The sequence below is a fragment of the Peromyscus maniculatus genome, chromosome 22 (assembly GCF_049852395.1).
Source record: "Peromyscus maniculatus bairdii isolate BWxNUB_F1_BW_parent chromosome 22, HU_Pman_BW_mat_3.1, whole genome shotgun sequence".
Classification (NCBI taxonomy): domain Eukaryota; kingdom Metazoa; phylum Chordata; class Mammalia; order Rodentia; family Cricetidae; genus Peromyscus; species Peromyscus maniculatus.
The window spans coordinates 12,549,359-12,563,830 of NC_134873.1; the positions used below are offsets into that span (position 1 = coordinate 12,549,359).

A 14,472-nucleotide genomic window follows, 5' to 3' on the forward strand; every position below is an offset into this window, starting at 1 on the left:
TTGGGTTGATGGAAAATTCCTTATGAATCATTTATGCCTTCTCCCAGGAATGCTGCTTCTAAGCTTATCCAGTGAAGTCCTGAACATACTATTCCCCCACACACACTTTGAGGGCAATATCCTTATCTACTTGAAGGTCTTCCTTACGCCCTGGAGGTTGTGACACATAAAGAAATCAGAGGTCTCTTCATGAGACTATGAGACATTCTTGAAACATCTCTCCCTGTACTTACACTGGAACAAGATATTCAAAACAAAGTAAATTTAAAAACGTCAAGATTCAGTGGGCTAGAGGAATTGTCCACAGTTCAGATTACAAGCCTCTTCCCATTGTACACTCAGACAATTACGTGGCATACAACTCTGCCCTACATAGAGACATACTGATGAGCAAAGTATGGAGTGGAAAGATGATAAAAGTATGAGATGTTAGGACCTCCCTCTCTTAGAAGTTAGCTCATGTAGAGCCACTACAATGTCACATGACCAAGGAACAACAGAATGCCAGAATTAGACATATAGACAAATTCTATAAGGATATAAATGTGAACATTGATTGTATTATGCCAGAATTCGAATAATAACTACAGCAGCTTTAGCCTGAGGATTTTTCCTGGGCACTCTAACCACTAAGAGTTAATAATATATTACTTGAGACATGGCAAAATGTCCAGAGTGGTTGAAGATTTTTGTTTTGGTCTAGTGTCCTTGAAGCAACCAAAACAACCAGCCTAAGCACAGGCTGTCATATGACTCTAGATTCTCAAAAATTGGATTATGGGGTTAATGAGTAAGAATGATAACTCTGTTTATTAATGATGTCAAAACTTGAGGGAAAATGATTGGAAACGATAACTCTGTTCTGTCATAGTTTATTAATAATGGCTAAAAGATGAGCAAAAGGAAGTGAAACACATGTCCAAAACCAAAAATGATATGATCTATGTTTTGGAACATCATGAATATATCCCTGTTAACTAAATTCTGTATAAATAAAGAAACTCTGGCTGCTACTCAGTCAGGCTGCAAGATTCTGCCAACCACCATGGCCTGGCTCACTTCCTTCTCCCACTACAGGACCCATCCACCACCAGGAATCGCTTCTAGCACAGGAAGACATCCACCCCAATGCCCTTAGTATTCAAGCCCCAAAGTGGGCTCGCTGGTACACCTGCCTGTGGCCCTCATGCCTGGGTCATGGGTGCTCCTGTCGCAAACAATGATGACGCAAATTTCCCCTCCACTTGATTGGGTATGACCCTGTGGGGAAGGTCCAAAGGGCAGCCAGCAGGGGAACATGGCTTCAATAGAACGACTTATTAAGTGCCATGGATACCATGTGAATGGCTATGACACAAGGCGCAGGTAATGGGGCCTGGGGAGGGGTAGGGCCTGGAGGGACAGAAACTGTTGGTGACAGTCAAGGCAACTAAGAAGAAACACACCTTCCAGGACTGTAACCTGAGGGAGGGGAGAGGTCATGCTTAGGCTCTTCTTTCACTAAGCCCAGTGGGGTTTGTGCCTGCTTCAGGCTTCCAGGCATCTGGGACCTGCACACCTTGGAAGGGCAGCTCCTAGGCCTTATAAATTCTTTTACATTGTCTCTTTTAGAGCACTTTATTGGGCACTTTAAAATGATTAGTTTAGCTAATGAAACTGCATACATTTTATTTTTATGTGTATACTTCAAAAATTTTAGATTTATGTATATGAGTGTTTTGCCTACATGTATTTTCAACGCACCACATGCATTAGAATGTGTTCAATCTCCTGGAACAGGAGTTACGTACAGTTGTCAGTGCTAGAAATCAAACCCAGGTCCTCTACAAGCAAAACTAGAGCTTGTAAACACCAAGCCGTCTCTCCAGCCCTTAATGGATATTTTTTAATACTATGTTATATACAACACAGAAAATTGCAACATGAGATAAATTTTCACGTAAAATGTCAACTTTAAGCCAAAAAAAAGAATCACCAAGAAATCTTACATCAGTGGGATCCATGTTTGCTGAGGGATCATATAAGGAAATTTTAAGTTGGAACTATGACTCTGACCCCCACTCCCTTGAGTACATGTTGTATGTGTGTTGGTACATATGTGAAGGCTACAGGTTAACATTATCTTCAATTGCTTTTCATCTCATTAAAAATGTTATGTGTGTGTGCACATGCACCCCACACACCTGCAGGTAAGTGTGTGAAGGTCAGAAGAAAACTATACTTGAGAGTTGTGGTTGGCCATATTGTGGGTTCTGGGGGTTGAACTCAGGCCATCAGGTCTGCTGGCAGGTCCCACCACCTGATGAACCACCTTGTGGTTCCTACACTTCAGGTTTTGAGGCAGGTTCTCTCACCCAAATCCCCACTAGGTGTGATTTATTGTCTTGCAGTATGCTCATTCAGCTAGGCTTGCAGGCAAGCAAACTTTGGGGATCCTCCTGTGTCCACATTCCCAGCACGAGATTTTCAAGGTGCTGGGGGTTCTGAACTCAGGCCCTCAGGCTTGCATGGCAAGTGCTTTACCAACTGAGCTCTTCCAATCACCCCAGCCCTTCTTTTCTGTTTCTTATTTCACACTATGTTCTAAAGGGGAACCAGTAACACTCAACAGTAGATTTTCCATTGCCCATATGCTTCTTAATAATCTCTGTAGCAGTAATCTTTTTTTTTTTTTTTTTCTGAGACAGGGTTTCTCTGTGTAGCTTTGCACCTTTCCTGGAAACTCACTTGGTAGCCCAGGCTGGCCTCGAACTCACAGAGATCCGCCTGCCTCTGCCTCCCGAGTGCTGGGATTAAAGGCGTGCGCCACCACCGCCCGGCCGGTAGCAGTAATCTTAAAAGTTCTTATTAATAAAATCAAACCTGAGGCTAGTTACTGGGGTGAAATGCTGGAAGGTCAGAGAGACAGAACAAGCCACAGTTAACCTCACCTGGCCAACTTCTCAGCTGGTCTTGTTTCCTCAGACTGGAAGCTTCTGTGTCCTCATCCCAGTGGCTCTCAGCTGAACTGCTGCTCGAAAGCCTGAAGCTTAACCAGCTAAAAGCTTAACCAGGCCAAATGCTTCTAGTTCCTGGTCCTCACGCCTTATATATCTTTCTGCTTTCTACCACCACTCCCTGGGATTAAAGGCTCACTCCCTGGGATTAAAGGTGTGTGTTACCATGCCTGGCTCTTTCCAATGTGGCCTTGAACTCACAGAGATCCCAGATGGATTTCTCTCTCTGGAATGCTAGGATTAAAGGCATGAATGCTACCATTTTCTAGCCTCTGTATCTAGTGGCTGTCTGTTCTCTGACCCCAGATAAATTTATTAGGGTACACTGTTGTGCCCAGATCGTGACCCCCAGAGAGACCACCAAAGACGAGCATGCCGGAATGCAAAAGCAAGGTTTAATTCTGGATATCCATAAGCAATACAAGCCTAGGCAGGGACTTGGTCCAATACATCCAACGCAGTGGAGGCTGGAGGAAGCGCCCACCTGTCTGCAAGCTCAGTTTTTAAAGGGAAAAGTCACAAGGTTACATCATTTAGGGGTGCTAGTATGGATACAATTCTGATTGGCTCGCTTCTAGGGACTTCTAGAAATTACTTCTAAGGGAGTGGTTGCCCGCCACCATTTCTCATTGGCTGCCCTCAGGTGGGGGCATTTCTGTGGTCAGTTACCCTGGAAACCAGGGAGAGGACATTCCATAGTCTGGCAGGCATTACCTCGTGACTATCTTGTGACTCTGTACTTTTACACTTTATCGTTTCTGGGATCTGAACTGACTGGTTTCAGTAACTAATGGCCTATTCCTAAAAGGAGAAATCTTAGGCCTTAGTTTTTGGGTGAAAGCATTTCTAAGATGGCTCATTTTGGTCTCAAACACAATATTTTGGGAACACAATACCACCATAAATCTCTGTAGTTCTGAGTGGTTACTTAGTCTTCTAAATGAGAGCTTTATACAAATAATTAAACAATAAATTATATTTTCAAAATATTCTTTGCTTAACAAACATTCTTTAGAAACACTGAATTTGCCGGGCGGTGGTGGCGCACGCCTTTAATCCCAGCACTCGGGAGGCAGAGCCAGGCGGATCTCCGTGAGTTCGAGGCCAGCCTGGGCTACCAAGTGAGCTCCAGGAAAGGCGCAAAGCTACGCAGAGAAACCCTGTCTCGAAAAAACCAAAAAAAAAAAAAAAAAAAAAAAAAAAAAAAAAAAAAAAAAAAAAAAAAAAAGAAACACTGAATTTTCCAACTGTATTTGTCCAATCTGTAATCCATTTATTCCCCACATGGAACTTAGATATCTACTATACAGCATACACATTCTTCTACCTCTCAAGACCCTCTCATTCTTAAAACCTTTATATTTCTCTGCCCAGTCAGCTTTCCTTACATTCTATAAATTTAAATATTGAACAAAATGAACCATGCTCATTTGAATCCCTAGTTTCTTTTGGCTTAAAGCTTTTTGAAAATCAAAGCAAGGGAGCTATGATACAGTGGATTATCTCCTCATAGAGATATTTACCCAATTTCAGTGTGAATCCATGGACATTTTAGGGGGTGCAAGGCAAAGCACTGTGGCCTGCTTTGCTACCATTTGGTGTCTGGATTATTATGGACACTCTATTGTCTGAGGACTAGGTTGTGTCCCTGTTGGCAGCAAATATAGAAACATTACTTACTTTTGAGCATTGAGAAATGAAAAAAAATTCAAAGTATTGATGACTGAGGATTTAGATTTTTGTTTGTTGTTACTGCTATTTTCAACCTGTTTGCCTTTCATAGTCTTAAGAGCTAAAATTTACATAGATACAAGTGACCTGTAGAATTGCCATGGGCCTGTGGATTGTATTGTATTTCATTTTATGTAAGGCACAGTGACTGCATGATAACCTTTTATTTTGTATAGCAGAAAAGTTAAAAATATTGCCAATTATAGTCATAAAACATCATGGCAGAGATTTTAGCAATGCTAAAATGTAAAATAAAGAGGTAGGCACAATGGCACTGACCTGCAATCCTACTTACTGGGAGGATTACCAAGTTCAAGGCCATCTTGGGGAATATAGTTTTAAAATGTTGTAAACATATTTGAATAAAAAATTATGTCTGCAGAGTAGGTAGAATTCTGTTATTTCTCTTCATTGAAATATTATGATTGTTATCAGTAGGAAGACTAATCATTATTGTATCCACCAAACACTGACTGTCAGGTGCTGGAAGCACTTGTCCATGCTCTTGAAGATGTGAATTGAAGCATCACAGTAGCACAATGTAAGATAGCTACAGTGTTGAATCCCCATCCTGTGCATGGGGAAATTCAGTTATGGAGCACATAGAAAGCCTAATATATAACATATAATATTGCCAATTATAGTCATAAAATATCATGAATTATAAATGGCAGAGATGTCAGTGATGCTAAAATGTGAAATAAAGAATAAGGTAGGCACAGTGGCACTGGCCTGAAATCCTACCTACTGAATACTAATATATATAATATGTAACTTGTTTATAACAGCAATTAGAGTAGCATTTAAATCCAAGCTGAATTCAGTTTTTTGAGTGTTCTGTTATGCAGAAGGATAGACCTTCTGATAGAGCACTTATCTTAAATGGGATGGCCATGCACTATATCCCTAGCACAGCAAATGAACACTTGAGTAGAGAAATAAGTAAATAATAAAAATTCCAGTTACTTCTCTTACATCAGAAGGAAATGAAGTTTGCTATCTAGTATTTACAATTGAATGTGCCTTTATATGGTAATTTGTAATTTCCTAAAATGTCCTTTCAATTTTTAGACATCACTCCATTACGCCTGTGCACACAATCATCCAGACGTGGTAGCATTGCTATTATCCAAAAAGGCCTCTATTGATGTCCAGGATGATGAAGGCTATACACCCTTGATTAAGGTAGCTATTGGGCAGCAGTTTTGGTATGAATTGGATTAGTTCTTGTCCTTGTTTGGTTGGTTGGTTTTGTTTTTGTTTTTTGGTTTGTTTTTGTTTTTGTTTTTGCTTTTTTGTTTTTGTTTTTTTGCTGTGATAAAACACTGATAGAACCAAAATCAACTCAAGAAAGGAAATGTTTATCTGGCCCACAATTCCACATCACAGTCCATCATGAAGGGAAACCAGGGCAGGAGCTCAAATCAGGAATCAGAGGCAGGAACTGCAGCAGAGATCATGGGGGCAATGCTGCTTTTCTATGTCCTTTTCCAAGGCTTGCAGCTTTCTTATACTACTGTGGACTACCTGCCAAGTTGTGCAACCACCTCTAGGAAGCGGTACCCTCCCACATCAGCCTCAATCAAGAAAATGCTCCACAGACTTTCCTACACTCTAATCTGATAGAGGCAATTCCTCAAGTGAGGATCCCTCTTTCCAGGAGTCTTCAGCCTGTGTCAAGTTAGCAAAAACAAAACAAACAAACAAACAAACAAACAAACAAGCAACCTCCCTCACTATAACAACAACCAACTAATATTGATGAGATACTTTAATATGTAGGTGTGGTGCACACCCCTGAAATTCTACCACTTGGAAAGCTTTGGTGGGGAGAGTATGAATTTAGGTAAGACTGGGGTACTTAAGAAGACCCTTTCTCAAAAAGAGAGGGATAAAATGCATAACCTAAGCAATTTGTCTGATCTAAGTGTAACTATTCAATGCAATTTTAGAAATATTTATCTTGACTTTCTTGAATTGAATGTCTCTTTCTTTATACAATACCAACAGGCCACACAGAGAAGCAATGTAGAATGTGTAACAATATTACTGTTTCAGGGTGCTACTCCTTACCTGAGGGATTTAAGTGGGAATACAGCCCTGCACCATGCCGTTTCCAGAGACAACACAACAATTGCCAGCAAACTGCTTGACTACAACGCAGATATTGAAGCAAAAACTGAGGTAAAGCCCATTCAACGTCATCCCCAATGTACTTCCAACAATGACGCTCAGATCCACCTATCACATGCCAAAGCTCAAGCAGTCTCAATGAATCTGGTCACAGTAAAACATTTTTCTCCAAATATGTTTTTTACATTTTTAAGCATAGTTTAAAGGAACACAGCACAGCCTATTTTGTTTCAGAATTGGGCTTAATTTTAAAATTAAACAAATAAAGGACTTGGGCCCACACACACTTCACATACACACACAAAAAAAAAATAAATTAATTTTAAAGTTAAATGTCTGTAGAATTAACAGATTTCTGTTGAAATTAAGAAGTTATTGATGTGGTTTGTCTCTCAGAGATAAGACTGGAGTGGAAAATAAGAAAGGTCACAGGCACACAGGCAAATTTGATCATTGAAGAAAACCTACCATGAAGACATTTTTTTTTTTTTATTAAACTTGTTCAAATTTTCTTTGTACACAGGAAATGCTGTTCAGGTTGGGAGATAATAATTCTCAGTTTAGGGAAGAAATAGTTTGGATAAACAGACTGAGAAACTGCTCCAGAGGGGCCACTTGAGCTCACTCATTGAACAATGGCACACCAAACCTAGATGCCACGAGATAGGGTTGGGCCAATGGAGGCTCATCTCCATGGAGCTAAGAAGCCTGGAACCAGTGAGTGTTTGTGGAGAGTTCTGGAGAGGAGTTGTGCTCACAGGCAATGTTGGAGAGGGCAGTGGTTTGTCAAAAGGAAGGGTTCAGCTGTGTGTATGTAAACCTGCAGCAAGGGATGAAGGAAAATCTATCCTTTGTGACTTATATTTTACAGAATCTGTGATAAATTTTCAGCTGAAAAGCATGTTGATTTATAAAGTGTAATTTTTTTCTTTATAGTGTGGGCTGACACCTTATAAACTTGCCTTATTTGAAGAAAAACACCATATGGCACAGTTTTTAATGCAGTATGGTGCAAATGCACATTCAGGGGTTGAGTCCAATAGGTACTGTTTCTTCTTTTTTACAATCTTGGTGCTGTTCTTGAGAGTGACAATTGCTTAAGTAAGGAACACTAAAATGATAGGAGGAAGATTGGCTTCAACTCAGAGACCCATAGTGAGTGTGAGCTGGAAAAGGGACTGTTCCCACCAAGAAACAAAACAAAACAAAAACAGTTTGCATCAGGGCTCAGCTTCCCATTTAAAAACAACAGTTCATTATTCATAATCTGATTTGATTAGTGATTTTCTACTAGTTAAGGAAACCATATTAATGTTTTTACTTTGAAAAGTTTCAACTTTAATATTTTTAACAGTGAAATTTGTAATCATTTCAGTATTTTCATTCTGCTTCTTATATTTTTTCCTTTAAAATGTTATGTTCAACATAGTTTTTGAAAGTCATCTTGTCTCTTTGATCAGTCTCGCTGCTTTAAATGGCTTTTGAGCAATCATGACAATTAAATGCTATTACTAGAAGCTATTTTTTTCCTGTCCTGTCTGAAATGTCTTGCTGCTGTGTTGGTCAGATGTGAATCTGTTCACCCACACTCCTGAAACAGCTATCATGGTTAGGGACAGTTATCCACAATGAGTATAAAGAACTAAGACTCAAGTGTTTTGGCTTTGCTGGGGATCCCATCAACAGTAGCCTTTGAACATGGTTCTGTAGAGAAGGTTCCCACAACTGGATGAAGCCCAACATAGAAGCAAGAAAAGCAAAGCTATTGCATCAGAGTTCACCAACTACAAACCCCAGGCACCTAGAGCTTAGCCATAGCCAGGAAAGAAAGGAGATGGAGAGACTGTGCTACCTTCCCATGAGTTTTAGAACAGGCTGTGACTTAACATTACAAGGAAAAAATTGGTGATGGTTTGGTGTCTACTAGCAAACAGGTAACTACAACAACAAATACAATGCCATCTATAGACTGTCAAAAATATGTTGGCTGGAGAGAGTAAAGGCAAGTGTTGCTTTTCTGTTCCACCAAGTCCATCTCTTGGGAGAACAGAGAAGGGACTGTGTGCTATAGGTTCAGGAGAGGAGGGATGAACTAGGAGTAATAATTGAACTGGTCATATACATGTGCAACTGTAAAATATACTTACAGCAGCCATTAAAGCAAAGAATGTGGAAGACCCCCTCTTCCTTGTCCCTGTGTGCATGCCTGTGTGGTGGTGGTGGTGAAAAAACAACTTCAAAGCACCCAAAATGCAGTGACTTCTGCAATTGTTGGCAGCTTAATGCTTAGAGATAGAGTATATTTCATGTTCTACCAAACCAACTTCTTGGGAGAGAGCATGAGACTCAATGAAATGCCTAAAAAGTTTCTTGACAAGAAAGGGGTCATGGTGCCTTAGGGGTAGAGGAAGAAGAATGAAATAGGAGCACTAGGTGCTTTGAGCACACAAACACAAAGCCATCAGTTACTGCAACCATCAGAACAAAGTGTGTGCGAAAACCACCATCCTCCCTCTAGTGTGTCTGAATATGTGGATGTTGCATGTGATGCATGTGTCTGTGCAGTCATGAAGGGAAGAGGAGGATATCAGTGTTTTGTGTCATTCTCTAGCTTATCTACTTGACATAAGGTCTCTGACTGAACCTGGAGCAGCTAGCAGCCACCAAGCCCAAATGATACCTGTCAATTCCCCCCGCCAGTACTGGGGTTACAAGTGCATGTGTCCATGCCCAGCCTTTTATGTGGTTGCTGAGGATTCAAACTCAGGCTACTGTGTGTGGCAGCAAATACTCTTATCGACTGAGCTATCTCCCAAGCCATTGACTGTTTTAATTTTTATTTTTAAATAGACCTAAGAGTGAGTCTTCACTGAATGTTTTATAGATTGAGTTAAGTTGAAATTCACAAAAGTAACAGAAAACTATAAAACATGGGTCAATGTTGAATTATATAAATGCAAAAATGTCACTTAATATACAGATAACAAATCTTTCAACAGACTTGCTCTGAGGACCAAACCCACCCATTATTGCATAAAGGCTCTCTGAAAAACCTGATGGTCCTGCATGTATACCAGAGGACAAAGACACTACGTATGTTGTTACGGTAAAGTGATCCTTTGTGAAATTCATTTTCTTATGAATTTTGTTAAAATGCAGCAGTTGTCTACCTAGCACAGTTTTGTATGGAAATTTGGGCAGAGAAAAACATTTTTTGGTGTGAACCATCATTTCTATAAATTGTAAGTGAGCAATAAGGCCTCTCAGGTAGTGATGGCCCAATAAAGGAATGGACTGGAAACACAGTGAGTAGTAATTTGTAAATAGATGAGCATATTTGAGGATATTTCAAGTTTAAGTAAGAGTTTCTATCTTTTATGATTCAATACCCTGTGACTGTAGGGAATAAAGCAGTTTTAAAATTGTAACCCAAACAAAAGAATTAATTTCAGAATGAAACAAAGAAATTAAATCTTTTAACTTTCCATTTCAGAAAACCGAAAATCAACCTTCATACGGTAGCAAGATCTGCACTTTAAAAAAGATGAAAAGTGAAATGAACTTGTCTTCTCTGGGAAAGGTAATAACTGATAGCTGCATATAAAAAAAAACTTACTGGTAATTCCCACTAATTTGAAATGAAACAATTGCTTGTGAGAGGAACGATGCCTCTGTGTTCCTATGTCTGCAATATTGCAAATAGTGTCAGCGAAGAGGAACCCAGCCTGGAACATTCCTTCACCTCCTTCATACCCTCACTTTTGAGAACATACAAGCTACTCACCTTCTAAGGCACTAGTTCTCAACCTTCCTAATGCTGTGACCATTTGATGCAGTTCCTCATGTTGTAGTGACCCTCACTATAATATTATTTTGGTTGATACTTCGTAACTGTAATTTTGCTAGTGTTATGAATCATAATGTCAATATATGTACAATCAGAAGATCTTAGGTCACCTCTGTAAAAGAGAGTCCTATGATTCCCAAATAGGTAACCCACAGGTTGAGAACCACTGTTCTAAGGGGAGTGTGATAGTAAATTAGACTATGGAGACAAAAATCAGAAAGTGAACAACTTGCATCAGAGAGACAAGAACTCATAGAAAGGAGGAGACTAAATAATAAAGACTCATGAATGTACCCAACATACTTATATGTTTTAAATTGACATATTTTGTGTGTTTAAATATTTTCCATGCATTCTCTCTGTGTACCTTGTATGGGTGCTGCCCACAGATATCCAAAAGGGCATTTGATCCCCTGGAATTGCAGTCCAGATGGTTGTCAGCCAAGATGTTGGTACTGTGAATCACACATAGGTCCTATGCCAGAGCAAAAAGGGTTATACACTGCTGAGCCATCTTTCCGGACCCCAGAATGAATATGTTTGATATGCAGATGATCAGAGCATAAGCCAAGACATCATTAGTAGAAATAATTAGCCAGCCTCAGGATGTTTGCTAACTTCCTGGACCCTAGGCCTCATCAGCCTGCCAGTTTGACACATTGAAATGCAGAGAACTTATAGGCAGGAAGAACATGAATAGGAGGCTGGGCATATTGGTGCACTCCTCTAATCCCTGCACTCATGAAGCAGAGGCAGGATGGTCTCTGTAAGCTCAAGGACACCCTGGTCTCAATTTATTTGGTGCATGGGGGAAGGCAAAAAAACGTGTGTGCCTTAGCAGAAGTGTGGAGGTCAAAGGATAACTTATAGGAGTCGGTTCTCTCCTCTCACCATTTCAGTCTTGGGGATCAAATTCCAGTTGTTAGTCATGCTGGCAAGTGCCTTTATCAACTTACTCCTCTCACTGGCCCTCTGATTTATACTTTGATTGAAATTTTTTAGCATTAATATACACAAACATACATACATACACACACAAAATACCAAAAACCACACACACACACACACACACACACACACACACACACACACACACACACACACTACAGGGCCAGCAGAAAACTCTTTGCAAGCTTAATTACCTGGATTGCATCCCACAAAACACAACAATTCCCAGCATACTGCTTGACTACAACTGAGGTATTGAACCCAAACCAAGGTAAAGATCATTGAACGTAATCCCCAATGTACTTCCAGCAATGACACTCAGATCCACCTATCACATGCCAAAGCTCAAGCAGTCTCAAATATCTTTACAGAGTATAACATTTTTCTCCAAATATGTTTTTAACATTGTTATACATAGTTTAAAGGAACACAGCACAGCCTATTTTGTTTCAGATTTCAACTGAATTTGAAAATAAAAAAAAAAAAAGGTTTAGATTATACACACTTCACATAAACACCAAACAAAAGAATTAATCTCAGAAACAAACCAGGAAAGTTAATCCTCTAACGTTCAATTGCAGAAAAGACAAAACAAAAGAACAAAAAATGAAAAAAAAAAACAAAAAACATTCTGATGGTACTAAGATCTGCACTTTAAAGAAGATGAAAATTAAAATGAACCTGTCATCTCTTGGAGTGGTAATAACTGTTAGCTACAAAGAAAAAAAATACTTACTGGTAATTCCCACTAATTTGAAAAGTACCATATATCCTTTTGAGACGAATGATGCCTCTGTGTTCCTGTGTCTACAGTAGTGCAAATAGTGTCAGAGAAGAGGAACCCAGCCTGGAACATTCCTTCACCTCCTTCATACCCTCACTTCTGGGAACCCACAAGGTAATCACCTTCTAAGGCAGTAATTTGCAATCTTCCTAATGTTGTGACCATCTGATGCACTTCCTCATGTTGTGGTGACCCTCAACATAAAATTATTTTCCTTGCTACTTCATAACTGCAATTTTGCTAGTGTTATGAATTATAATGTCAACATCTATATTTTCAGAAGGTCTTAGGTGACCTCCATGAAAGAGAGTCCTAGGATTCCCAAATGGGTCAGTCACTACCCACAAGTTGAGAACCACTGTTTTAATGGTTATCTGATAGTAAATTAGACTATGGAGACAAAAATTAGAAAGTGAGCTACTTGCATCAGAGAGACAAGAACACAGAAATGCAGAGAATAAAGTAGTAGTCAAAGGATAATTGATAGGAGTCGGTTCTCTCCTCTCACCATTTCAGTCTCAGGGATCAAATTCCAGTTGTCAGTTATGCTGGCAAGTGCTTTTATCACATTAGTCCTCTCACTGGCCCTCTGATTTATCCTTTGAAAATATTTTAGCATTAATATACACATACATACACACACATGCCCACACACCACAAAAAAAAGAAACAAACAAAAAGTAACCACACACAAACACTCCAGTGCTGTGGATGATGATTGATAGATAAAACACCGATTGGCCAGTAGCCAGACAGGAAGTATAGGCAGGACTAGCAGAGATGAGAATTGAGAGAACAGGAAGGCAGAGAGGAGGAGATGCCAGCCTCCTGTCCAGGGAGCATCATGTAAAGGCAACAGGTAAAGCCACAGAGCATGTGACGATGTATAGATTAACAGAAATGGGCTGAGTATAAGAGTAAGAGCTAGCCAATGAAAGGCCTGAGCTAATGGCCGAGCAGGTTAAATAATATAAGCGTCTGTATGTTTATTTTATAAGTGGGCTACAGGACTGCTGGGGCTTGGCAGGACCTGGAGAGAAAAACTCAAGCTACACTCAAGCGCCAGCAGATCACTCTGCTTGCAGGCATAATGACCTGGGATCCAGCCCAGAAAACACAATTGCCAGCAAACTGCTTGACTACAACACACAGGTTGAAGCAAAACTCAAGTAAAGATCGATCAACGTCATCCCGAATGTACTTCCAGCAATGACACTCAGATCCACCTATCACAAGCCAAAGCTCAAGCAGTCTGAATTAAACTCTTCAGAGTAAAACACTTTTCTCCAAGTCTGTTTTTAATATCTTTATACATAGTTTAAAGGAACACAGCACAGCCTATTTTGTTTCAGAATTCAGCTTATTTTGAAAATCAAACCAATAAAGGTTTTTGCACCCACACACACTTCACATAAACACCAAACTAAAGAATTAATTTCCAAAACCAAGAAAGTTCATCCTCTACTTTTCCATTGCAGAAAAGCAAAAAACAGCTTTTCTTTGGTAGTGAGATCTCCACTTTAAAGAAGATCAAAAGTGCAATGAACCTGTCTTCTCTTGACTAGGTAATAACTGATAGCTACAAAGAAAAAAATATTTACTGGTAATTCCCACTAATTTGAAAAGTAACATATTTTCTTGTGGGAGGTATGATTCTTCTGTGCTCCTATGTCTGCAGTAGTGCAAATAGTGTCAGAGAAGAGGAACCCAGCCTGGAACATTCCTTCACCTCCTTCATGCCCTCATTTCTGAGAACACACAAGCTAATCACCTTCTAAGGCAGTAGTTTGCAATCTTCCTAATGCTGTGACCATCTGATGCACTTCCTTATGTTGTGGTGACCCTCAACATAAAATTATTTTCCTTGCTACTTCATGTAATTTTGCTAGTGTTATGAATTATAATGTCAATATCTGTATTTTCAGAAGGTTTTAGGTGACCTCCATAAAAGAGAGTCCTAGGATTCCCAAATGGGTCACTACCCACAAGTTGAGAACCACTATTTTAATGGTTATCTGATAGTAAATTAGACT

At 39.7% G+C, this 14,472-nt stretch overlaps 1 long non-coding RNA gene across 1 annotated transcript; it reads left to right on the forward strand.

The window, feature by feature from the left end:
• Nucleotides 1-4,257: 4,257 nt before the first annotated feature.
• Nucleotides 4,258-12,648, forward strand: LOC121824994 (uncharacterized). Its single transcript, XR_006067015.2, has 3 exons — nucleotides 4,258-9,966; nucleotides 10,354-10,440; nucleotides 12,469-12,648. It is a non-coding gene; the product is annotated as an uncharacterized LOC121824994 (long non-coding RNA).
• The last annotated feature ends 1,824 nt before the right edge of the window (nucleotides 12,649-14,472 follow it).